General features: G+C 52.2%; 2 long non-coding RNA genes across 2 annotated transcripts in view; both read right to left on the reverse strand.

The window, feature by feature from the left end:
* The window catches only part of LOC140426706 (uncharacterized), a 54,448-nt gene extending 34,145 nt beyond the window's left edge, over positions 1 to 20,303 (reverse strand). Inside the window, exon 1 of the long non-coding RNA XR_011948278.1 lies at positions 20,096 to 20,303. This is a non-coding gene — a long non-coding RNA (uncharacterized lncRNA). The remainder of the gene's footprint in view (positions 1 to 20,095) is intronic.
* LOC140426707 (uncharacterized) overlaps positions 1 to 25,834 on the reverse strand; it is a 76,129-nt gene that overhangs the window by 43,969 nt on the left and 6,326 nt on the right. The gene's annotated exons all lie outside the window — the stretch shown is intronic.

A 25,834-nucleotide genomic window follows, 5' to 3' on the forward strand; every position in this document is an offset into this window, starting at 1 on the left:
ACAGTGCTGTCTACTGACCCTGGTCACCCTGAGGAAGTCGTGATGTTTTTTGTGGCACTGCTGTCCGGTCCTGGCGGTGGGGCCCACGGTGTTCACGGTGACTGCCACCTGCGCCCAGGTAAGGTGCACGGTGGTGAGTGAAAACCTCCTTCCCACCATGGGGTACAGGGTGGCCCAACTCTCCTCCATGGTTCCAGCAGGGTGTCAATCTCAGCGTCCGTGAACCAAGGTGCTGCTCTCCGTGCTGCCATCGTGTGGTGTGGATGAGTGTGTATGGAGAGCTTTTTTGCGGCTGCAGCTTGTCAGCCTCTCGAGAGTCAATCCCGACTCCGGCATATCTGACAACATTTCCCATTGGAATGTTGATTTGCCTGATGAGAATCCAACTATTTGTCAATTATAAAACTATAGGGAAAGTTAACCGCACCAGAGGAGTGATAACACTGATACACTGACCAATAGGTATCTTTTATGTTAAAACAAACTTTAGAGGATTTCCAGTGACGGTGATGTAATGAGCAGATGCACATCAGGTGGCTCTCCTCCAGAAATAACCAAATCGGCACGTTTAGACGAATTTAGTCTGAAAATTTGACAGCATCACACCCTTAATCGAGAAAGAGAAGGAAGAGAGCCAACATGCAAGGGAGGAGATTGCTGCGCCGTTGGCGATGATCTTTGCGTCCTCTCTCTCCACTGGACTTGTACTGGATGATTGGAGGGAGGCAAATGTTGTTCCCCTCTTCAAGAAATGGAATAGGGAAATCCCTGGGAATTACAGGCCAGTCAGTCTTACATCTGTGGTGAGCAAAATATTGGAAAGGATTCTGAGAGATTATGATTATTTAGAAAAACATAGTTTGATTGAAGATAGTCAGCATGGCTTTGTGAGGGGCAGGTCATGCCTCACAAGCCTCATTGAATTCTTGAGGATGTGACGAGACACATTGATAAAGTTCGGGCAGTGGATGTGGTGTACATGGATTTCAGTAAGGCATTTGATAATGTTCCCCATGGTAGGCTCATTCAGAGAGTCAGGGGGCATGGGTAACAGGTACATTTGGCTGTCTGGATACAGAATAGGCTGGCCGAAAGAAGACAGCAAGTGGTAGTGGATGGAAAGTATTCCGCCTGGAGGTCGGTGACCAGTGGTGTCCCGCAAGGATCATTTCTGGGACCTCTGCTCTTTGTGGTTTTTATAAATGACTTGAATGAGTAAGTGGAAGGATAGGTTAGTAAGTTTGCCAATGACACAAAGGTTGGTGGAGTTGTAGAAAGTGTAGAGGGCTGTTGCAGGTTACAACAGGATATTGACAGGATGCAGAGCTGGGCTGAGAAGTGGCAGATGGAGTTCAACCTAGATAAATATAGGGGGGGCGATTCTCCAAAATGGAGACAACGTGTTCACGCCGTCGCGTTTCACAACGGCGCAAAACGGGCACGGGAACGACCGATTCTGACCCCACAGGGGGCCAGCACGGCGCTGGAGCGGTTCACGCCACTCCAGCCTCCCTTCCCGGCACCGCGCCAACCCGTGCATGCGCAGGGGACTTCTTCAGCGCGCGGCCCCAACTCAACATGGCGTAGGGGTTCAGGGGACAGCCGCGCAACAAAGTAGGCCCGGAGGGGGGGAGAGACTGGCCCACCGATCGGTGGGCCCCGATCGCAGGCCAGACCCCATCGGAGGCCCCCCCCCCCGATGAAGGAGCGCTTTTCTCCGCCCCACAGGCCGCCCCCGACCCTTCGCGCAGAGTTCCCGCCGGCAGCGACCAGGGGTGAACGGCGCCGGCCGGACTCTGCTTTTTCCACGTGGACGCTCGGCCGATCCGGGCCAGAGAATCGGCGGCCCCACCGATTCCAGCGGCCCGCGGCCAGCGGCGTGTCAAACGCACCGGCGCAAATGGCACCGATTCTCCGCACCTCGGAGAATCGCACGCCGGCGTCGGGGCATTGTGGCGCGGTTGCGGCGATTCTCCGGCCCGACGTGGGGCTCAGAGAATCGCACCCGAAGTGATTCATTTTGGAAAGTTGAATTTGAACGATGAAGTGTGGAGGAACAGAGGGATCTTGGGGTCCACGTACACAGATCCCTCAAAGTTGCCACACAGGTTGTTAGGGTTGTTAAGAAGGCGTATGGTGTGTTGGCTTTCATTAACAGGGGGATTGCGTTTAAGAGCCGCGAGGTTTTGCTGCAGCTTTATAAAACCCTGGGTAGACCACACTTGGAATATTGTGTCCAGTTCTGGTCGCCTCATTATAGGAAGGATATGGATGCTTTAGCGAGGGTACAGAGGAGATTTACCAGGATGCTGCCTGGACTGGAGGGCATGTCTTATGAAGAATGGTTGAAGGAGCTAGGGCTTTTCTCAGTGGAGCGAAGAAGGAAGAGAGGTGACTTGATAGAGGTGTACAAGGCATTGAGAGGCATGGATAGTGTGGATAGGCAGAGACTTTCCCCCAGGACGGAAATGGCTGCCACGAGGAGACATGATTTTAAGGTGATTGGAGGAAGGTATAGGGGAGATGTCAGAGGTCGGTTCTTTACACAGAGTGGTGGGTGCGTGGAATGCACTGCCAGTGGAGGTGGTGGAGTCAGAGTCATTGGGGACATTTAAGCGACTCTTGGACAGGCACATGGACAGCAGTAAATTGAAGGGGTGTAGGTTGGGTTGGTCTTAAATTAGGATAAGTGGTCGGCACAACATTGTGGGCTGAAGGGCCTGTACTGTGCTGTTCGGTTCTATGACAGCAAATGGGAGCTCGAGAGGCCGAAGGGACGGCAGGAGCGGAGGAAAAGGTCATAAACAACAGGCGGACGAGTCGGCAGATCCACGAGGCAAGAGGGCTTCGGCCATCCAAGAGAGAGGGAGACCGACAACCCAAGTATCTGCCTCCCCACGTGCCACCAGCCCCCCCATCCCCCCACCCCCACCCCCTTCACCACCTGGAGATGGATGGAAGGCATCCCTCATGAAGGGGCTGACCGCCATGAGAGAGGTGGATTAAAGTCGCAATCCAGGTGGCGGTTACAGCAGTGTTGGTCGTCATGCAAACGGCAATCGATGGATTGGGAAAGAAGGTAGAAGTGCAGGAAAAAAATAATCCAGGAGCTGGAGAAGGCGTCAATGGACCAGAGCGATAGGATAGTCGCCCTGGAGGCAGAAATCAAAAGATTGATGGCGACCCAGGAGGCTTGAAGAGGAAAGTCGAGGACCAAGACTCCAGAACATTCAGATTGTGGGCCCGCCAGAGGGGATCGAGAGCAGGACCCAACGGACTATGGCGCCTAAATGCTGGGCAACCTAGTCGGGAGAGACAGCTTCTCCAACCTCCGGAGATCGACAGAGCGCACAGGTCGCTCTGGCTGAAGCCCTAGGCAAGGGAACATCCAAGGGCAATAATCATGAAACTGCATCGTTATGAGGATCATGAGAGGATCCTGAGGTGGGTGAGACAGACCAAGGCGAGTATCTGGGAAGGACACACAATCCGGACCTATCAGGACATTGGGGCGGGATTGGCAAAACACAGGGCTGTGGTAGTCACCACTGTTGTATTATATTTTATATGGGTATTACGGTAAGGCCCCTGTACTACAGGTACGGGGGTAGTTCCCTGCCTGCTGGCTCCGCCCAGGAGGCGGAGTATAAATGTGCGTGCTCTCCGAACAGCAGCCATTTCGTAAGCTGCTGTAGGAGGCCACACATCTCTGTGTAATAAAGCCTCGATTACTCTCTACTCTCCTCTTGTCGTAATTGATAGTGCATCAATTTATTACACAGAGATTTTTCAGAGATGGACCTCCGCATCAAGCCGGATCGCCTGCAGCTGCATCCTCAAGCAGACAACACCAAAAAGGACTTCCAACATTGGCCAGCTTGCTTTGAAGCATACACCGGGTCTGCGCCAGACTCAATCTCAGAAGCACAGAAGCTCCAGATTCTGTACACGCGGCTCAGCTCCAACGCTTTTCCCCTCGTCCAGGACGCGCCTACCTACGCAGAGGGCATGGCGCTACTGAAGGAGAATTACGCTCAGCAGACCAACAAAATCTACACCAGGCACCTCCTCTCCACGCGGCACCAACTTCCCGGTGAGTCTGTGGAAGATTTCTGGCGTGCCCTGCTCGCTCTGGTGAGAGACTGTGACTGTCGGGCCGTTTCGGCCACTGAACATTCGAACCTGCTAATGAGCGACGCGTTTGTTATGGGCATAGGGTCGGCCTACATCCGCCAGAAGGGGCCACGCTTGACCTCGCAGCGGCCAAGAAACTCGTGCTTTCGTTCACGGTCGCCTCATGCAACATACAGGCTTATGCCCCCGACTGCACGGCTCACCCCCCCTGTGCATCGTGGACCCCACCAGCGGCCACCCCATCGTGGATCCCATCAGCGACCGCCCTCAGCCAACCTCACGCCTGCGCAGCGCGGCAGCCAACCAACCCCGGGGGACCCAAGTGCTACTTCGGCGACAGACAAAACACCCCCGGTAGCGTTGCCCGGTGCGGAGCGCGCTCTGCAAGGCCTGCGGCAAGAAGGGCCATTTCGCTGCAGTGTGCCAGGCCCGCTCAATCGCCGCTATTGTCCCGGCACTCCCCACATGCGGCCAGTGGGTGCCGCCATCTTCCTCTCCTCAGACCACGTGCAGCCCGTGGGCGCTGCCATCTTGCTCCACTCACAACACGTGCAGCCCGTGGGCGCCGCAATCTTGTATGCCTCAGAACCAACGGACACCGCCATCTTGCCTGCCCCAGGACACGTGCGGCCCGAGGGCACCGCCATCTTACCCGCCTCAGGACCCTTGCCCGTCGGGCACCTCATCGGGCCGCTCATCGCCTGCAACTGCCGACAACCAGCCGCGTCTCACCTCGGTCACGATCGACCAGTCTCGACCGCACAACCTCGCGACCATTTTGACAAAGGTGAAGGTCGACGGGCACGAGATCTCCTGCCTTCTGGACTCCGGGAGCACTGAGAGCTTCATCCACCCCGATACGGTATGGCGCTGCTCCCTCACGGTACACCCCGCTAACTAAACAACCTCCTTGGCCTACGGATCCCACTCCGTGGCGATCCGGGGGTACTGCATCGCCACCCTCACCGTCCGGGGCGTAGAGTTCAGCGGCCTCCGGCTCTACGTCCTCCCCAACCTCTGCGCCGCCTTGCTACTCGGCCTGGACTTCCAGTGCAACCTCCAGAGCATAACCCTGAAATTTGGCGGGCCCCTACCACCCCTTACTGTTTGCGGCCTCGCGACCCTTAAGGTCGACCCACCTTCCCTGTTTGCAAACCTCACCCCGGATTGCAAACCCGTCGCCACCAGGAGCAGACGGTACAGCGCACAGGACAGGACCTTCATCAGGTCTGAGGTCCAGCGGCTGCTGCGGGAAGGTATCATCGAGGCCAGCAACAGCCCCTGGAGAGCCCAAGTGGTAGTGGTGAAAACCGGGGAGAAAAACAGGATGGCCGTTGACTACAGTCAGACCATCAATCGGTACACGCAGCTCGACGCGTACCCCCTCCCACGCATATCTGATATGGTCAATCAGATTGCACAGTACCGGGTCTTCTCGACAGTGGACCTGAAATCTGCCTACAACCAGCTCCCCATCCGTAAGGCGGACCGCCCATACACTGCAGTTGAAGCAGACGGCCACCTTTACCATTTCCTTCGGGTTCCCTTCAGCGTCACCAACGGGGTCTCGGCCTTCCAACGGGAGATGGACCGAATGGTTGACCGGTACGGACTGCAGGCCACATTCCCGTACCTGGACAATGTCACCATGTGCGGCCATGACCAGCAGGACCACGACGCTAACCTTTCCAAATTTCTCCACACCGCCACACTCCTCAACCTAACTTACAACAAGGAGAAGTGTGTGTTCATCAGGAACCGATTAGCCATCCTCGGCTATGTGGTTCAGAACGGAGTTCTAGGGCCCGACCCCAATCGCATGCGCCCCCTCATGGAACTCCCCCTCCCCCACTGCCCCAAGGCCCTCAAACGATGGCTGGGATTCTTTTCGTATTACGCCCAGTGGGTCCCAAACTATGCGGACAAGGCCCACCCACTCATTCTATCCACCGCTTTCCCACTGACGGCCGAGGCTCACCAGGCCTTCAACCGTATCAAGGCAGACATCGCCAAGGCCACGATGCACGCGGTCGACGAGACGCTCCCTTTCCAAGTCGAGAGTGATGCATCAGACGTCGCTCTGGCCGCCACCCTCAACCAGGCGGGCAGGCCCGCGGCATTTTTTTCCCGCACCCTCCATGCCTCCAAAATTCGGCACTCCTCCGTCGAAAAAGAGGCCCAAGCGATCGTTGAAGCTGTGCGACATTGGAGGCATTACCTGGCCAGCAAGAGATTCACTCTCCTCACTGACCAACGGTCGGTTGCCTTCATGTTTAACAACACAAGCGGGGTAAGATCAAAATTGTTAAAATCTTGAGGTGGAGGATCGAGCTCTCCACCTACAATTACGAGATTTTGTATCGCCCGGGTAAGCTCAATGAGCCCCCCCCGATGCCCTGTCCCGAGGTACATGTGCCAGCGCACAATTGGACTGACTCCGGACCCTGCACGACGATCTCTGTCACCCGGGAGTCACCCGCTTTTACCACTTCATTAAGGCCCGCAATCTGCCATACTCCATCGAGGAGATCAGGGCTGTCACCAGGGACTGCCAGGTCTGTGTGGAGTGCAAGCCGCACTTCTACCGGCCAGACCGTGCGCGCCTGGTGAAGGCCTCCCACCCCTTTTAACGCCTCAGCGTGGACTTCAAAGGGCCCCTCCCCGCCACTGACCGCAACACGTACTTTCTTAATGCGGTCGACGAGTATTCCAGATTCCCCTTCGCCATCCCATGCCCCAATATGACGTCTGCCACCGTCATCAAAGCCCTCAACACCATCTTCGCTCTGTTCGGTTTCCCTGCCTACGTCCACAGCGACCGGGGATCCTCATTTATGAGCGAGAGCTGCGCCAGTACCTGCTCAACAGGAGCATTGCCTCGAGCAGGACGACCAGCTACAACCCCCGGGGAAACGGGCAGGTGGAGCGGGAGAATGGGACGGTCTGGAGGGCCATCCAGCTGGCCCTACGGTCCAGAAACCTCCCGACCCCGACTCCCGACTGGCAGGAGGTCCTCCCCGACGCACCTCACTCCATTTGGTCGCTCCTGTGCACTGCGACTAACGAAACCCCCGATGAACGTCTCTTTGCCTTCCCCAGGAAGTCCACCTCCGGGGTTTCGCTCCCAACGTGGCTGGCAGCTCCAGAACCCATTCTCCTCCGCAAGCACGTGCGGCTCCACAAGGCGGACCCGTTGGTTGAGAGGGTACAGCTACTCCATGGAAACCCACAGTACGCCTACGTAGCGTACCCCGGCAGCCGCCAAGACGCAGTCTCCCTCAGGGTTCTGGCACCAGCTGGGTCCCCACACACCCTCTACCCCCCCTGCCCCGGCACCACCCTCCCCTCCCGCGGCGCACCTCACCCCGCTCCCCTCCCCCGCTCCAGGACAATCTGTCCTCCCCTTGCTCCCACCCGGGCTGAAGAGGATTTCGACCTGCTCCCGGAGTCACCGAAGACCAAGCCGACGCCTGAGTCACCACCAGCACTGTGGCGCTCTCAACGACAGATCAAGGTGCCCGATCGTCTAAATTTGTAACCTTCTCTGTAATTTTAAAACCAATCTGTACGTATATAGTTTTCCACCACCCCCGCTGGACTCATTTTTAACAGGGGGTGAATGTGATAGTCACCACTGTTGTATTATATTGTATATATGGGTATTACGGTAAGGCCCCTGTACTACAGGTACGGGGGTAGTTCCCTGCCTGCTGGCTCCGCCCAGGAGGCGGAGTATAAATGTGTGTGCTCTCCGAACAGCAGCCATTTCGTAAGCTGCTGTAGGAGGCCACACATCTCTGTGTAATAAAGCCTCGATTACATTCTACTCTCGTCTCGTCGTAATTGATGGTGCATCAAGGGCCAAATTTAAACAGGCGAAATCGGCCCTGTACAGGAACAGAGTAAAATGTGGAATGCTGGTCCCAGCAAGGACCTAGGTCATGTTCCAGAATAAGGAACATTACTTCAACACCCTGATGGAGGCGGACAAGCCTGGTCAAGGGCAGCCATGAAGGTGAAGCAGAGGAGGAAAACGAGAGAGAAAAAACATGTTGGACACATGATATGTTTGCACGGGGCTCTGCTGCCTCGCTTTGATCAGAAAGACCGGGTCACAGGGAAGGGCGAGGGCATTGCACGCAGGTGAGGGTGAGGCACAGGCAGAGGGAACGGACAGTCAGCGGGCACAAGACAGGGGTAAGACCAGCCCCGGGAGGGAGGCAACCATACGAGTGGGGATAGCTGGTGCAGGAACTAAGATAGCAAGGGGAGCCGTGGCACACCTCCCAGCAGGGAGGGAGCATCTGGCGGCGGAGGGGGAGGGGACCAGGACACAGAGGTAGGGAAGGGGAACGCCAAGGGGGGACAAAACGTTCATTGTGCTTATGTGGGGGGGAAAGAACCCAAGGATTCCCAAGCCGATACTGCAAAGGAGTATCTACAGCACTAGCACTGGGCAGCCACAGCCGAGAGGGTGAGGGGATGGATACAAGAACCGAACACGGAATGGTTGAGGCCGGAGGTGTTCTCCTGCAAGGGAATGACCGTCCGAACCCTCAGCACAGCAAAATATACATCCAGCCCAGTGGTGGTAGCCACATTGAAGACATGTTGGAATCAAATGAGGCAACATTTCGGTTTAAGCGAGAAATCCTCCATAGCCCCCATCTGCGGTAACCACAAATTCCCACCAGCCATGCTTGACTCCACCTTAAGAAGTGGAGACAGAATGGGGGGGATGCTAACAGTCAGGAGCTTTTACATGGGGGGACAGACCCACGACTCTAGACGAACTAACGGAAGAACTGGAGCTACCGAAAGGACAGAAGCTCTGGCACGTACAAATCCAACACTTCCTCCGCAAGGATGTGATGAGATACCCTAGGGCCCCGAGAGACACTTTACTGGAGAAACTACTAAACACAAACAGCAAGGAGAGGGGGAACGGCGGGACATCCAAAGACGATTGCTGAAAAGGGCAAGGACACCATTGGACGGAGCTAGGCAGAAATGGGAGGACGAACTCGGGATGGAAGTGGGTTGGGAACTCTGAAGCGAAGCACTGAGTAGAGATAAGTCCACCTCCTCCTGCACAAGTCTCATGCAGTTTAAAGTGGTGCAGAGAGCACACCTAACCAGAATCCGAATGAATAGGTTCTTCCCGGAGGTGGAGGATAAATGTGAACGGTGCCAGGGAGGCCCGGCCAACCACACCCACATGTTCTGGGCCTGCCCCAGGCTTGTCGGGTTCTGGACAGCCTTCTTCGAGGCGATGTCCAAAGTTGTGGGGGTGAGGGTGGTGTCCTGCCCAAGAGTGGCAGTCTTGGGAGTTTCGGACTAGCCAGAACTACGTATGGGGAAGAGGGCCGACGCCCTGGCTTTTGCATCCCTAATCGCCTGCCGGATAATCCTCATCGGCTGGCGATCAGCAGCACCATCCACAGCTGCAGACAGGCTGGCAGACATGTCGGAATTTCTCCATCTGGAGAAGATCAAGTTTGCCATCTGAGGGTCAGACGAGGGCTTCCACAAAGCGTGGAGGCCATTCATCAGCCTGCTCCAAGACCTGTTTGAAGCCAATAGTGACGAGGAAGAAAGGGGGGCGGGGGACCGACGAGGGCAGACAAGAGCGCACAGAGCAGAGAGGAACAAGGGGGGGGGAGGCAAGGAAGGAACCCAGAGGAGTATCAGGGAGAGACATGGGAAAAAGAGGCTGGAGGGGAGGGGTCAGAGAGACCCCACCCCCCCTCTCAGTGAAATTACAAGGATAATAACAGGAACCGCACAAGAAAGGAACAAAGTACAGCAATAAGACACCCAGGGCGAAAGGTGCCATGAGGGAGCCTGACTATCAATGGGGGAGGAATGGGCGGGTGGGGGGTGGGGGCGGTGATAGAGAGGGAGTGTGTAAAATTGAAGAAGGAACATCATACTCTGTTAATATTATGTGCTTTATATGTTAAACTGTTAAAATTGTAAAATGCCAATATAAATATAAAAAACAACTTCAATTGAAACCACAGATTATCTACGTGCACTGCACATTTCTTTAGTCCAGAAATGACCTTACTGGTAATCTTTGGAATCTTGCTGGCACATTCTTCATTTCAAATGGCATAACTTTAAACTGATAAAGACCATTTGGCATTAAAGCCAAAATCCCATCACTTTTTCTGACAGAAGGGCTTGCCAGTATCCTCTAACTAAGTCAAGTTGATAATGAAATTTGCTTGTCCCACCTTTTCAATACATTCTTCCAACGAGCAATAGGATACAAATCTGACTTTGTAACTACGTAGACTTTTCTATAATTCACTCGCAATTGTTGTGTTCCATCCGGTTTTGGATGGAAGGGACCAACAATAGATGAGTTCCAATCACTGCAACTCACTTTGGGGATATCATTCTTTTTTTTTTTGATTTTATAAATTTAGAGTGCCCAATTCATTTATTTTTTCCAATTACGGGCGCCAATCCACCTACCCTGCACATCTTTGGGATGTGGGGGCAAAACCCACGCAAACATGGGAGAATGTGCAAACTCCACATGGGCAGTGACCCAGAATCGGGATCGAACCTGGGGCCTCGGCGCCGTGAGGCAGCAGTGTTAACAGACTGCGCCACCGTGCTGCCCCTGGTGATATCATTCTTAAGCATGTTTTCAATCTCCTTTCAAACCTGTGCCAATATTAGTGGATTTAGTCGATATGGATATTGCTTAATTGGAAAGGAGCATCCTGCACCTACATAATCACCTTTAGAACATAGAACTGTGCAGCACGGAACAGGCCCTTCAGCCCATGATGTTGTGCCGAACTAGTCTGAAACTAAGATCAAATTAACCTACTCCCAATTATTCTAGTGCACTCCATATGTCTATCCAATAACCACTTGAAAGTTCCTAAAGTGTCCGCTCCACTACCATAGCTGGGAGTGCGTTCCACACCCCAACCACTCTCTGAGTAAAGAATCTACCTCTGACATCCCTCTTATATCTTCCACCATGAACCTTATAGTTATGCCCCCTTGTAACAGCTACATCCACCCGAGGAAAAAGTGGCTGAACGTCCACTCTATCTATCCCTCTTATCATGTGAGAGTACCTTTAAGACATGGATGTTTAAGCAACGTACCTTTAAGAAAACAGTGATGTCAGAGAGTGGGTGGAGCTGAACTCAGGTCAGCCATTCTGAAGTTTCAGTTTGGAGGAAAAGAGCTTGGGAGTGCCTGTGTTTTGCAGTGAGCTGGATTTGCTGTGATCTCTGCCATGAAAGACTCTCTGGATCATTTGGGTGATTTAAATTCATAATAGTAAAGCCTTTAACCTGATGTGATTCTGTTTAAAGGTGTTAAGTCTCTTGGAAGTTTGAAGGAACATTTTGAGGAATTATTTACTGTTGTAATGTTTTCGGAGTTATCTTTGAAGTAAGGGGTGTTAAGAGATCCAATGTTTATTTAAGATGTTAAGTTGGGTTCATGGAATAAATATTGTTTTGTGTTTAAAACCCCACGTGTCCATAATTGTAATCCCACACCTAGAGAACAAGCCGTGTGCTAGGAAAAGCAACAAATACATTAAAGGGGGAGGTTGGTTGAACTCCATGATACATTTTGGGGTTCTGAAAACGCCTCGCCCATAACACTCTCATCATCTTATACATCTCAATTAAGTTACCTCTCATCCTCCTTCGCTCCAATGAGAAAAGCCCTAGCTCCCTCAACCTTTCCTCATAAGACCTCCCCTCCAATCCAGGCAGCATCCTGGTAAATCCCCTTTGCACCCTTTCCAATGCTTCCACATCCTTCCTATAATGAGGTGACCAGAACTGCACACAATACTCCAAATGCGGTCTAACCAGGTTCTTGTACAGTTGCAGCATAACCTCACGGCACTTAAACTCAATCCCTCTGTTAATAAATGCTAACACACTATAGGCTTTCTTCACGGCTCTATCCACTTGAGTGGCAACTTTCAGAGATCTATGGACATGAAATCCGAGATCTCTCTGCTCCTCCACATTCTTCAGAACCCTGCCGTTAACTCTGTAATCCACATTCAAATTTGTCCTACCAAATTGAATCACCTCACACTTATCAGGGTTAAACTCCATCTGCCACTTTTCAGCCCAGCTCTGCATCCTATCAATGTCTCTTTGCAGCCTAAAACAGCCCTCCACTTTATCCACTACTCCACCAATCTTGGTGTCATCAGCAAATTTACTAACCCAACCTACAACTCCATCATCCAAGTCATTGATAAAAATCACAAATAGCAGAGGACCCAGCACTGATCCCTGTGGTACACCGCTGGTGACTGGGCTCCAGGATGAAAATTTACCATCTACCCCCACCCTCTGTCTTCTATGTGATAGCCAGTCACTGATCCAAGCGGCCAAATTTCCCTCTATGCCGTGCCTCCTTACTTTCTGCATGAGCTGACCATGGGAAACCTTGTCAAACACCTTACTAAAATCCATGTATATGACATCAACTACCCTACCTTCATCTATGTACTTAGTTACCTCCTCAAAGAATACAATCAAACTTGTGAGGCAAGACTTACCCCTCACAAATCCGTGCTGACTATCCTGGATTAAGCTGTATCTTTCCAAATGATCATAAATCCTATCCCTCAGGACCCTTTCCAATAATTTACCTATGACCGAAGTGAGACTAACCGGCCTATAATTCCCAGGGTTATACCTATTCCCTTTCTTGAACAAGGGGACAACATTTGCCTCTCTCCAGCCTTCTGGCACTATTCCTGTAGACTGTGAGGACATAAAGATCAAAGCCAAAGGCTCTGCAATCTCACCCCTCGCCTCCCAAAGAATCCTAGAATATATCCCATCAGGCCCAGGGGATTTATCTATCCTCAGGCTTCTCAAAATTTCTAACACATCTTCCTTCCGACTATCTACCTCCTCCAGCCTACTGCTTCCTAATTTGTTCCCATATACAGCTCTATGTAATAGCTCTTTCAGGTCACTCTGATTTTCCTCTGGAAGGTAATTCAGTAATTTGTTCAAATTTCTTATCACAACCTCATCAACAAATCTAATTTGAGGAATAGCAAATTCAGGATCATCTGAATCTTCTCTTCTGCCTGAGTTATAACTACTAACACATCTCCCTTCTTTCCCTCCCCATCAAAATACCTTTTGAGCTTCGTAACATGGCACACTGTGAGTTTTCCTTCTATCTGACGCTCTTATCAAATAATTCACCTCACTCAATTTCCTTTAAATTTGATAAGGTCCATTAAATTTTGCCTTTAATGGTTCCCCTACCATTGGTAATAACACATACTTTCTCCCCACTAACAGAACAGCAAGTTTTTAATTTCTTAGCTGCCTCTTTTTTCATCACATGCTATGACAATTTTAAATGCTTTCTAGCCAACTCACCAGCCCTAGTTAATCACTCCCTGGTCTAAGACTGTCGTCTCAGAACTCTGACTCACCATTTTCTCCTTAATCAATTTAAGTGGTCCTCTTACGACAAGACCAAAAAACAATTTGAATGGACGAGGTTTAGTTGATCCATTAGGTGAATCCCTAATTACAAACCGTATAAATGGAATTCCTTTATCCCAATCCTCTGGATAATCTTGACAATAGGCCCTCAACATGGTCTTTAAAGTTTGATGCCGCCTTTCTAATGCTCCCTGTGACAATGGATGATACATATTTGATTTCAAATGCTTTACCCCCAAGGTATCCATAACTTCCCTGAATAACCTTGATCTGATTGAACTTCTTTTGGTAGTCAGTATTTGGTAAACAAAAATTGGTTAACTCCTCTACAACCCTCTTCGCTGTAATATTTTGTAATGGCATGGCCTCCAGAAATCTAGTCGGCATTTCCATTATAGTCAACAAATAATGATTCCTATTTTCCACACAATCCATTAGGACCCAAGTGAAAGGTTTCTCAAATGCTGGAATGGGTACTAATGGGGCTGGTTTGATTATTGCTTGAGGTTCCCCTATTACCTAACATGTGTGAATTGTACAGTAAAGTTCAACTGCATCCTTCTGCAGTCCAAGCCAATAAAAATACTTTTGCATTTTTGATTGAGTATTCCTTACTCCTGAATGACCCCCTCCTGGTACCTCATGTGTTACCGACAAAACCTCCTTTCTAAACCCACTGGTAATATAACTAGGTTAACTGCTACCATTTCTCATCTGCCTGGTTATATAAAGGCCTCCATGTTCTCATTAATACATTATTCCTAATGTAATAAAACTCCAATATATGCTCAGATTCTGGGCGCTATTCTCTCCCCCCCCATGCCGGGCAGAAGAATCGCCGGGGCGCCGTGCAAATCGCGCCACGCCGCCCCGACCCCCGCACCCGATTCGCCCACCCCCCGGAAACCAGCGGCGCGCGATTCACACCGAGCCGCTCGGAGAACCGCCGAGCAGCGATTCTCCGGCCCAGATGGGCCGCGCGGCCGCTACGACACGACAGGTTCCCGCCGGCGCCGTCCACCCCTGGTCGCTGCCGGCAGGAACTCTGCGGGAACGCTGGGGGGGTGGCCTGTGTGGAGGGGGGGCTCCTTCACTGGGGTGGCCTCCAGTGCGGTCTGGCCCGCGATCGGGGCCCACCGATCGGCGGGCCGGCCTCTCTCCCCCCCCCCGGGCCTACCTCCTTCCGCGTGCGGCCCATTGAACACCAGCTCCATGTTGGTGAGGGGCCAGTGTGCGTAAGACGTTCCCCGCGCATGCGTAGGATGGCGCGGCCCAACAGCGCATGCGCGGGTTGGAGCGGCGCCCATCTGGCGCCACGTAAGGACGCTGGAGCGGCGTGAACCACTCCAGCGCCGTGCTGGCCCCCTATGGGGGCCAGAATAGGTCGTGCCCGGCGTTCACGACGGCGCAAACACTTGGCCTCAATATCGGCGAATCGCCCCCTCTATTTCTGTATATTCTTTCTGGTACTACTCTTTTATATCTGAATCCTTCTGTTATAATTCTACCAAATTGCTTGAACTAACGATATCAACTTCATCCTCCACCTGCTCTCGTTCTTTAACAACCAGCTGGTCAAAGGTTGTTTCTGACAACTGAATCTCAGCCTCCCTATCTTTACTCCTTGATTTCTCCTCCTCCTGTCTCACCCTGTGGCTTTGTGATCTTGTTACCACACAATCTGGAAACGCCACAGGATATATCATAGATCATGGGCATCATTCTCCGACCCCCCGCCGGGTTGGAGAATGGCCGTTGGCCGCCGTGAATCCCGCCCCCGCCCCCGCCGAAGTCTCCGCTCCCAGAGATTGGGCGGGGGCGGAAATCCGGCCGCGCCGGTTGGCAGGACCCCCCGCTGGATTCTCCGGCCCGGATGGGCCGAAGTCCCGCCCAGGAATTGCCTGTCCCGCCGGCGTAAATCAAACCTGGTATTTACCGGCGGGACCAGGCGGCGTGGGCGGGCTCCGGGGTCCTGGGGGGTGGGCGCGGGGCGATCTGACCCCGAGGGGTGCCCCCACGGTGGCCTGGCCCGCGATCGGGGCCCACCGATCCGCGGGCGTGCCTCTGCCGTGGGGGCACTCTTTCCCTTCCGCCTCCGCCACGGTCTCCACCATGGCAGAGGCGGAAGCGACTCTCCCCACTGCGCATGCGCGGGAAACTGACAGCGGCCGCTGACGCTCCCGCGCATGCGCTGGGAAACTGACAGCGGCCGCTGACGCTCCCGCACATGCGCCGCATTTCCGCGCCAGCTGGCGGGGCAACAAACGCCATTTCCGCCAGCTGGCGGGGCAGAAATCCCTCCGGCGTCGGCCTAGCCCCTCAATGTTGGGGCTAGGCCGCCAAAGATGCGGAGACTTCCGCACCTTTTTGCCGGCGCGATGCCCGTCTGATTTGCGCCGGCTTTGGCGCCAGTCGGCGGGCACCCCGCCTTTGGGGGAGAATTTTGCCCCATAAATCATAGATCATAGAATTTACAGTGCAGAAGGAGGCCATTCGGCCCATCGAGTCTGCACCGGCTCTTGAAAAGAGCACCCTACCCAAGGTCAACACCTCCACCCTATCCCCATAACCCAGTAACCCCACCCAACACTAAGGGCAATTTTGGACACTAAGGGCAATTTATCATGGCCAATCCACCTAACCTGCACATCTTTGGACTGTGGGAGGAAACCAGAGCACCCGGAGGAAACCCACGCACACACGGGGAGGATGTGCAGACTCCGCACAGACAGTGACCCAAGCCAGAATTGAACCTGGGACCCTGGAGCTGTGAAGCAATTGTGCTATCCACAATGCTACCATGCTTCTTGCAACACCTCAGTAGTTTGTCTTTCCATCCGCTTTTCTTTTTTATTCTTTTCTTTTTTTAATAAACATTTTATTGAGGTATTTTTGGTATAGTAACAACAACCAAATAAACAATATACATGAAACCATAAACATAGTGCAAAAGTCATTTATCTCTCGTATAGGTCCCTCCCTTATTGACCCCCTACTCTAATCTAAACTACTCCCCCCCCACCGTCTGCTGACGATTAATTTCCCGCGAAGAAGTCGAAGAACGGCTGCCACCTCCGGGTGAACGCTAACATTGACCCTCTCAAGGCGAACTTGATTTTCTCCAAACAGAGAAAGCTAGCCATGTCCGATATCCAGGTTTCCGACTTCGGGGGCTTTGAGTCCCTCCAGGCTAAGAGTATCCGTCTCCGGGCTACCAGGGAAGCAAAGGCCAAAACGTCTGCCTCTTTCTCCTCCTGGACTCCCGGGTCTTCCGACACCCCGAAAATCGGCACCTCTGGACTCGGTGCCTCCCTTGTTTTTAACACCGTGGACATGACGTCTGCAAACCCCTTCCAAAATCCCCTAAGCTTTGGACATGTCCAAAACATGTGGACATGGTTCGCTGGTCCGCCCGCTCATTTTGTGCCCCTGTCCCCCACCCCAAAGAATCTGCTCATCCGGGCCACTGTCATGTGAGCCCGGTGAACAACCTTAAATTGAATCAGGCTGAGTCTGGCACATGTTGTGGCCGTGTTGACTCTACTCAACGCGTCTTCCCATAGACCATCCTCTATCTCACCTCCCAGCTCCTCCTCCCACTTGCGCTTCAGCTCCTCGGTCTGCGTCTCCTCCGACCCCATAAGCTCCTTATAAATGTCCGAGACGCTCCCTTCTCCTACCCACCCTCTGGAAACTACCCTGTCCTGAATCCCCCGTAGTGGTAGGAGCACTGTTTACGAAGGAAGTCCCGCACCTGCAGATACCTGAATTTGTTTCCCCTCGCCAACCCTAACTTTTCCTCCAACGCCCTCATACTCGGAAAGCTCCCATCTATGAGCATATCCCCCATACTCTCAATCACCGCTCTCCGCCATAACCGGACACACCCGTCCATACTCCCCGGGGCAAACCGGTGATTATCACAGATTGGGGCCCAGTCCGATGCTCCCAATGCACCCACATGCCGCCTCCATTGGCCCCAAACTCTCAGGGCCGCCACCACCACTGTACTGGTGGAGTACTGTGCCGGCGGGAACGGCAGAGGTGCAGTTACCAACGCCCCCAGACTGGTGCTCTTACATGAAGCTGCCTCCATACGCACCCATGCCGACCCCTTACCCACCACCCACTTCCTGATCATGGCTATATTAGCCGCCCAGTAATAATTACTAAAATTTGGCAGCGCCAGCCCACCCTCTCCCCGACTCCGCTCAAGCATTACCTTCCTTACTCGCGGGGTTTTGCCCGCCCAGACGAAGCCCGTGATCACTCTGTTGACCCGCTTAAAAAAGGACCGCGGAATAAAGATGGGGAGACACTGAAATACAAATAGGAATCTCGGGAGGACCGTCATCTTCACCATTTGCACCCTCCCAGCCAGAGACAATGGAAGCGCGTCCCATCTCCGAACATCGTCCTTCATTTGGTCCACCAACCGGGCCAGATTCAATTTATGCAGCCGGTCCCATTCCCGCGCCACTTGGATGCCTAGGAACCTAAAGCTTCCCTCTACTAATCTAAACAGCAGCTCCCCCAATCGCCTCTCCTGTCCCCGCGCCTGGACCACAAACATTTCACTCTTTCCCATATTAAGCCTATACCCCGAAAACCGGCCAAATTCCCCTAGAGTCCTCATGATTTCTTCCATCCCCTCTATTGGGTCCGAAACATACAGAAGCAGGTCATCCGCATACAGCGAAACTCTATGCTCCACCCGCCCCCCCCGGACCAGCCCTCTCCAGCCCCTTGAGGCTATCAGAGCAATTGCCAACGGTTCTATAGCCAGCGCAAACAACAGTGGGGAGAGGGGGCATCCCTGTCTCGTTCCTCGGTGCAGTCTAAAATAGTCCGATGTTGTCCTATTCGTCCAAACACTTGCCACAGGAGCCTGATACAGTAACCTGACCCCGTCAATAAAGTCCCGCCCGAATCCAAACTATCCCAGTATCTCCCACAGATAGTCCCATTCTACCCGATCAAAAGCCTTTTCTGCATCCATTGCGATCACTACCTCCACCGCTCTACCTTCCGGGGGCATCATGATCACATTTAACAGCCGTCTTACATTGGCCACCAACTGCCTACCCTTAACAAACCCTGTATGGTCCTCCCCAATAACGTCCGGAACACAATCCTCGATCCTGGAGGACAAGATCTGGCCAGCAACTTGGCATCTACATTCAACAGGGAGATCGGCCTGTAGGACCCACACAGCTCCGGGTTCTTGGCTCGCTTAAGAATCAGTGAAATCGTAGCCTGTGACATTGTCGGGGGCAACACCGCTCTTTCCCTTGCCTCATTGAACATCCTCAACAACACCGGCCCCAATATCCCAGAGAACTTTTTATAAAACTCCACTGGGTACCCATCCGGACCCGGGGCCTTACCCGCCTGCATGGCCTTCAAGCCCTCCACTATCCCTTCCAGCCCGATTCGGGCCCCCAGCCCTTCTACCCGCTCCCCGTCCACCTTCGGGAAATTCAGCCCCTCCAAGAAGTGCCTCATCCCCTCCGGCCCCGTAGGGGGTTCCGACCTGTACAGCCGACTGTAGAAGCCCCTAAACGCCTTATTTACCCCTGCTGAATCTCTAGCCAGATTCCTGTCTCCGTCCTTTACTTTCCCTATCTCCCTAGCTGCCTCCCTCTTCCTAAGCTGCTGTGCAAGCATTCTGCTGGCCTTCTCTCCATGTTCATAGATCGCCCCCCTCGCCTTTCTCAGCTGCTTCACCGCCCTCCCTGTGGTCAGCAAGTTAAACTCCACCTGTAACCTCTGCCATTCCCTTAAAAGCCCTGCCTCTGGGGTCTTTGCATACCACCTATCAATCTGTAGTATCTCCTTTACTAGTCGGTCCGTCTCTGCCCTGCCCACCTTCTCCCTATGGGCCCGGATCGAGATCAGCTCCCCTCTGGTCTAAGGTGCGTCTCCTGCAACATTACCACGTCCACCTTCAATCCCCTAAGATGCGTGAACACACGTGCCCTTTTGACCGGCCCAATTAACCCTTGAACATTCCAGGTGATCAGCCTAGTTGGGGGGCTCATTGCCCCCCCCCTCCCCGCCGATCAGCCATCCCCTTTCTTAGGCCCACCTCCAGCCCGTGCCCCGCGCCTCGGTCCATCCCCAGGCAGCCCCCGCCCCCAGCCTCCTCTCTGTCCCACAGCCCAAGTCCCTCCCTCGTCAGCAGAACATTCGACCCCCCCCTCCCCACCTAGTAACAACATCCTGTAACCCACCCCTTTACTAAACCAAACATATGCACACCCCCCACTGCGCTTCCAAGAGCTAGCCCGCCCTGCTAGCTTGGTGGCCCCCATCCCCTGCGCCAGATAACCTCCCACCTATTGTTCCCTCCCCACCCTCCCCCAGCTCATACAAACAAACTCCAACATCAAACAATCCCCACACAATTGCCCGACAGAAAAACACCAAGATCAAAACAAGCACACCTCCATCCCCCAACAGTGCAAATGAAAACCTTAATTCACTCAGCTCTACCGCTGGTTCCAAATCAATGCAAACGGCATCACGGACATCTTCCATGAAACGCAAAATGAGAAACGTTTCACAAAAACAGAGAAACAAAAAGAAAAAAACAAAAACATGAATGTTGCAGCCAAGTTCAAAAGTTCTCAATCCATAACCAGCCCTTTCTTTTTCGCAAAGTCCAACACGTCCTCAGGCGAGTCGAAGTAGAAGCACTGATCCTCATGCGTGACCCAGAGACGGGCTGGGTATAACAGTCCAAACTTCACCTTTTTCTTATAAATGATCGACCTGATCTGACTGAAGCCTGCTCTTCTCCGGCCACCTCTACACTCAGGTCCTGGTAAACCCGCAGGATGCTATTGTCCCATTTACAGCTCCGTGTCTGCTTGGCCCACTGTATAATGCGCTTCTTATCCGAGAACCTGTGGAATCTCACCACCATTGCCCTTGGGGGGTCTCCCATTCGCGGCTTACTCGCGAGTGCTCTGTGAGCCCTATCCACTTCCAAGGGCCGGGAGAATTACCCCAGCAGCTTCACAAACATGTCTGCGATGTATGCCCCAGCGTCTGTTCCTTCGGACCCCTCCGGGAGCCCGACGATTCTTAGGTTCTGCCGGCGGGACCTATTTTCTAGGCCCTCCACCTTCTCCAAGAACTTCTTCTGCTGGTCCCTCAGCATCCCCACCTCCAGCTCCACCGCAGTTTGAGGCTCCTCCTGCTCAGCCAGCGCCTTCTCCACCTTCTGGATCGCTCGATCTTGGGCATCCAATCTATACTCCAACCGCTCAATCAACTCTTTTATCGGGTCCAAGCAGTCCCTTTGCTGCGTAGCAAAGTCTTCCTGAATGACTTGCATCAGCTGCTCCATAGACTGCTGGGTCGACAAGCCAGAGGTCCGAACCTCCGCCATGCTGTCTTCTGTTGCAGCCACAGCCCAAGCCGTCTCTATCTTTTTGTTTCTGCCCTTACGAATGTGGTAGTATGTATTGGGGGTCATGTGGGACTGGAAGCCCTAATGTCATTGGCTGACAGATCCCGGGTCCTGGTTGGTCGTTGACCTCAAGCTCCGCCCTGAAGGCGGAGTATAAGAAGCCGGAGTCTTCCCCCGCAGGCCAGTTTACTATCGAGCTGCGGGGGAACAGACACGCTTAATAAATTGTAGCGCACAAAGACTCCGTGAGACGAATAGAGTGAAGTCGATGAGGCTTTATTAAGCGTGTCTGTTCCCCCGCAGCTCGATAGTAAACTGACCTGCGGGGGAAGACTCCGGCTTCTTATACTCCGCCTTCAGGGCAGAGCTTGAGGTCAACGGCCAACCAGGACCCGGGATCTGTCAGCCAATGACATTAGGGTTACTATCGAGCTGCGGGGGAACAGACACGCTTAATAAAGCCTCATCGACTTCACTCTATTCGTCTCACGGAGTCTTTGTGCGCTACAATTTGTTGAGCGTGTCTGTTCCCCCGCAGCTCGATAGTAAACCCTTACCACCATACGAAGCATCACCCCGCCGGGTTCATTTTTGACAAGGGGTGAATGTGGTAGTATGTATTGGGGGTCATGTGGGACTGGAAGCCCTAATGTCAATGGCTGACAGATCCCGGGTTCTGGTTGGCCGTTGACCTCAAGCTCCGCCCTGAAGGCGGAGTATAAGAAGCCGGAGTCTTCCCCCACAGGCCAGTTTACTATCGAGCTGCGGGGGAACAGACACGCTTAATAAAGCCTCATCGACTTCACTCTATTCGTCTCACGGAGTCTTTGTGCGCTACAACGAACACTTCTAGTCCTTCTCTCCATGCACTAAAGTGGGAATTCAGTAAACAATTGCCAATAACATCCGTTTTACAATTCAAGTCTGGTAGAAAAACGGGGGAAAGGTCCAAAAGTCCGACCAGAGTGGAAGCCACCAAATGTGCGAGTTACTCCTCCATCGCCGCTACCGGAAGTCAACCCATCTGCTTTTCAACCACAACAGGCATCACTCCCATCTGTGATCCAGCTATATCATTACCCAGGATAAATTTTACCTCTAAAAAAGGTAATTTCTCTCTTAGTCCTACCATTACTTCATCGCTTTTCACCAGACTCTCAAACCTTACCTGACATAATGGAATACTACTCACTTCACCAGTAATCCCACATATCAGCACGGTAGCATTGTGGATAGCACAATTGCTTCACAGCTCCAGGGTCCCAGGTTCGATTCCGGCTTGGGTCACTGTCTGTGCGGAGTCTGCACATCCTCCCCGTGTGTGCGTGGGTTTCCTCCGGGTGCTCCGGTTTCCTCCCACAGTCCAAAGATGTGCAGGTTAGGTGGATTGGCCATGATAAATTGCCCTTAGTGTCCAAAATTGCCCTTAGTGTTGGATTGGGTTACTGGGTTATGGGGATAGGGTGGAGCTGTTAACCTTGGGTAGGGTGCTCTTTCCAAGAGCCAGTGCAGACTCGATGGGCCGAATGGCCTCCTTCTGCACTGTAAATTCTATGATTCTATGATCATCACCTTTTCTGGCAACACTCCTTCTGAATTACATATCTCCTTATCTCTTACCATTAACAATTGACTTGTTCCTGTTTCCCTTAAGATTTTAATATCCTTATTTACTCTACCTTGTACAGGTGAGTAAACCTTACCCTCACAAAATAAAATCTGTAAGAAGATCTGACACCTGCTTATCTCTGAACCAGCTGTACAAACCTTTGCACTTCTTCAGCTGCAACCAGGGTTTCTTTGCCACTTAAACCCCACTGGTTTATCCTGTTTTAAAGAGTCTGTCTTCGCAGTACTTTTCTTATGCCACTAACACTGTGACTTTGTGTACAACTTTATTACAATGAAAATATTTATGTTTTTGTATTTCTCTCCCACTCTCATAAGTTTCCTTTTTAACCAGAGGCAGAAGGTCTTTAATGTCTCCAAATAGGTCTCCTTTGCCTTGACCATATGTGGATTTTTAATTTCCGCAATTTCTATCCTTCACAGACTGAAAATCATGTTGAAAACCAAACTTTATTAATGACCTAATTCAAAACCATCTGCCAATTCTGTTGCCAGTCTCAAAATGTTAACACTTTGCTCTTCCACATGAGTTCTCATTACTGCAAGAAGTGAATCTTTAAATTCTTACAGAATAATCATTCCCTAAAAGCTTCATAATCTAGGACTATTTTTAATACCTATCAAAATTATTTTGTTTGATTTTTTCAAATTCTCTGTACATATTATCTGGTTATTTCCTTAGATCTTAACCTTCTATCTATAGGCTTCTGACATTAGGTGGATTGGCCATGCTAAATTGCCCTTAGTGTCCAAAATTGCCCTTAGTGTTGGTTGAGTGGGGTTTCTGGGTTATGGGGATAGGGTGGTGTGGGCTTGGGTAGGGTGCTCTTTCCAAGAGCTGGTGCAGGCTCGATGGGCCGAATAGCCTCCTTCTGCACTGTAAATTCTATAAATTCTATGAAATTAGTTCAGATGCACTTAAAATGGTTTTTCTCACCTCATCATAATCCCTAAATGCCTCCTCTGACAATGTTGCAAAATCTTCACTGGCACTGCTTACTAATTTTGATTCAATCAACAATAACCAGATGGATTTTGGCCAATTCAATTGTTTAGCTACTTTCTCAAATGAGATAAAAAATGCTTCCACATCTTGGCAGTGCTTGAACATATTTAAACATATCCCACTACGATTTGGAAGTGGAAGTGGTACTCTCCCCTCTAGACTTTCTTCATCTAACACCTTCAACTCCAACTTTTTAAGTTGTTTTTTTTATGAAGTTCAAATTCTCACTCTTTACTCCTGCCTTTGCCTCTCTCTTTTTCCTTCTTCGCCCTTTCTTTTGCCTTTTCTCTTGCCACTGTCTTTCTTTTTCCTTTGCTTTTGCTGCTGCCTTTCTCCCTTTTTCTTTCACTTCTAATTCCAGTAGTTCCATTTTTTCAACATGTTGTAATTGTTTAATTTGCAACTGGACCTTAGCTAATTCCAATGATTCTTGCCACAACTCAGGCTGTGTTGGGGACAGCACGGTAGCATGGTGGTTAGCACAATTGCTTCACAGCTCCAGGGTCCCAAGTTCGATTCCGGCATGGGTAACTGTCTGTGTGGAGTCTGCACGTTCTCCTCGTGTGTGCGTGGGTTTCCTCCGGGTGCTCCGGCTTCCTCCCACAGTCCAAAGATGTGCAGGTTAGGTGGATTGGCCATGATAAATTGCCCTTAGTGTCCAAAATTGCCCTTAAGTGTTGGGTGGGGTTGCTGGGTTGTGGGGATAGGGTGGAGATGTGGGCCTGGGTAGGGTGCTCTTTCCAAGAGCTGGTGCAGACTCGATGGGCCGAATGGCCTCCTTCTGCACTGTAAATTCTGTGATAATCTATGATCTCTTCCAAAGTTAAATGCTGGGATAGCACTTCAATTATCTCTACTTTCCTCACCCCTGCAGTTAAATTCACGGCAACTTGTCTGCCAATTCCAAAAGTTTTGTTTTAATCACTGATGCACTATCAATTACGATGAGACGAGAGTAGAATGTAATCGAGGCTTTATTACACAGAGATGTGTGGCCTCCTACAGCAGCTGACAAAATGGCTGCTGTTCGGAGAGCACACACATTTATACTCCGCCTCCTGGGCGGAGTCAGCAGGCAGGGATCTACCTCCGTACCTGTAGTCCAGGGGCCTTACCGTAATACCCATATATACAATATAATACAACAGTGGTGATTACCACAATCACCTTTTGTAAACACCCAGGGTTACTTCTTCCACACCCAGGAAACCCTTCACCTCTGAAAGAGCCATTTAAAAAGTCACTCCCTATTAAACTGAGAGTATCAACGCCTGAAAACAGCAACTCCTCACACATGCTGTCTTTAAATTCAGTAATCCTAAACCAAACTAGGAATTCCAAATTTCAAATCCTGACAAAGAGACCCCAATTTCTTGAGGATCCCAGATGAGAACCCAACTAGTTGCAATTTGTAAAACTATGAGGAAGTGTTACTGCACCACAGGAGTGATAGGTAACTTTTGCATTAAAACAAACTTTAATTTGAACACAGAATGAACCACATTAGCAACAAAGAAATAGCTTTACAGGGGCGAAATTCTCCCCCAACGGCGGGATGTCCGCCGGCTGGCGGCCAAATCGGTGCCAATCAGACGGGCATTGCGCCGCCCCAAAGGTGCGGAATGCTCCGCATCTTTGGGGGCCGAGCCCCAACATTGAGGGGCTAGGCCGACGCCGGAGGGATTTCCGCCCCGCCAGCTGGCGGAAATGGCGTTTGTTGCCCCGCCAGCTGGCGCGGAAATGCAGTGCATGCGCGGGAGCGTCAGCGACCGCTGGCAGTTTCCCGGCGCATGCGCGGGAGCATCAGCGGCCGCTGACAGTTTCTCGCGCATGCGCAGTGGGGAGAGTCACTTCCGCCTCCGCCATGGTGGAGGCCGTGGCGGAGGCAGAAGGGAAAGAGTGCTCCCACGGCAGAGGCCCGCCCGCGGATCGGTGGGCCCCGATCGCGGGCCAGGCCACCGTGGGGGCACCCCCCGGGGTCAGATCGCCCCGCGCCCCCCCCCAAGACCCCGGAGCCCGCCCACGCCGCCTGGTCCCGCTGGCAAATACCAGGTTTAATCTACGCCGGCGGGATGGGCAATTTCTGGGCAGGACTTCGGCCCATCCGGGCCGGAGAATTGAGCGGGGGGTCCCGCCAACCGGCGCGGCCCGATTCCCGCCCCCGCCCAATCT

Source organism: Scyliorhinus torazame, chromosome 7 (assembly GCF_047496885.1).
Source record: "Scyliorhinus torazame isolate Kashiwa2021f chromosome 7, sScyTor2.1, whole genome shotgun sequence".
NCBI classification, from domain to species: domain Eukaryota; kingdom Metazoa; phylum Chordata; class Chondrichthyes; order Carcharhiniformes; family Scyliorhinidae; genus Scyliorhinus; species Scyliorhinus torazame.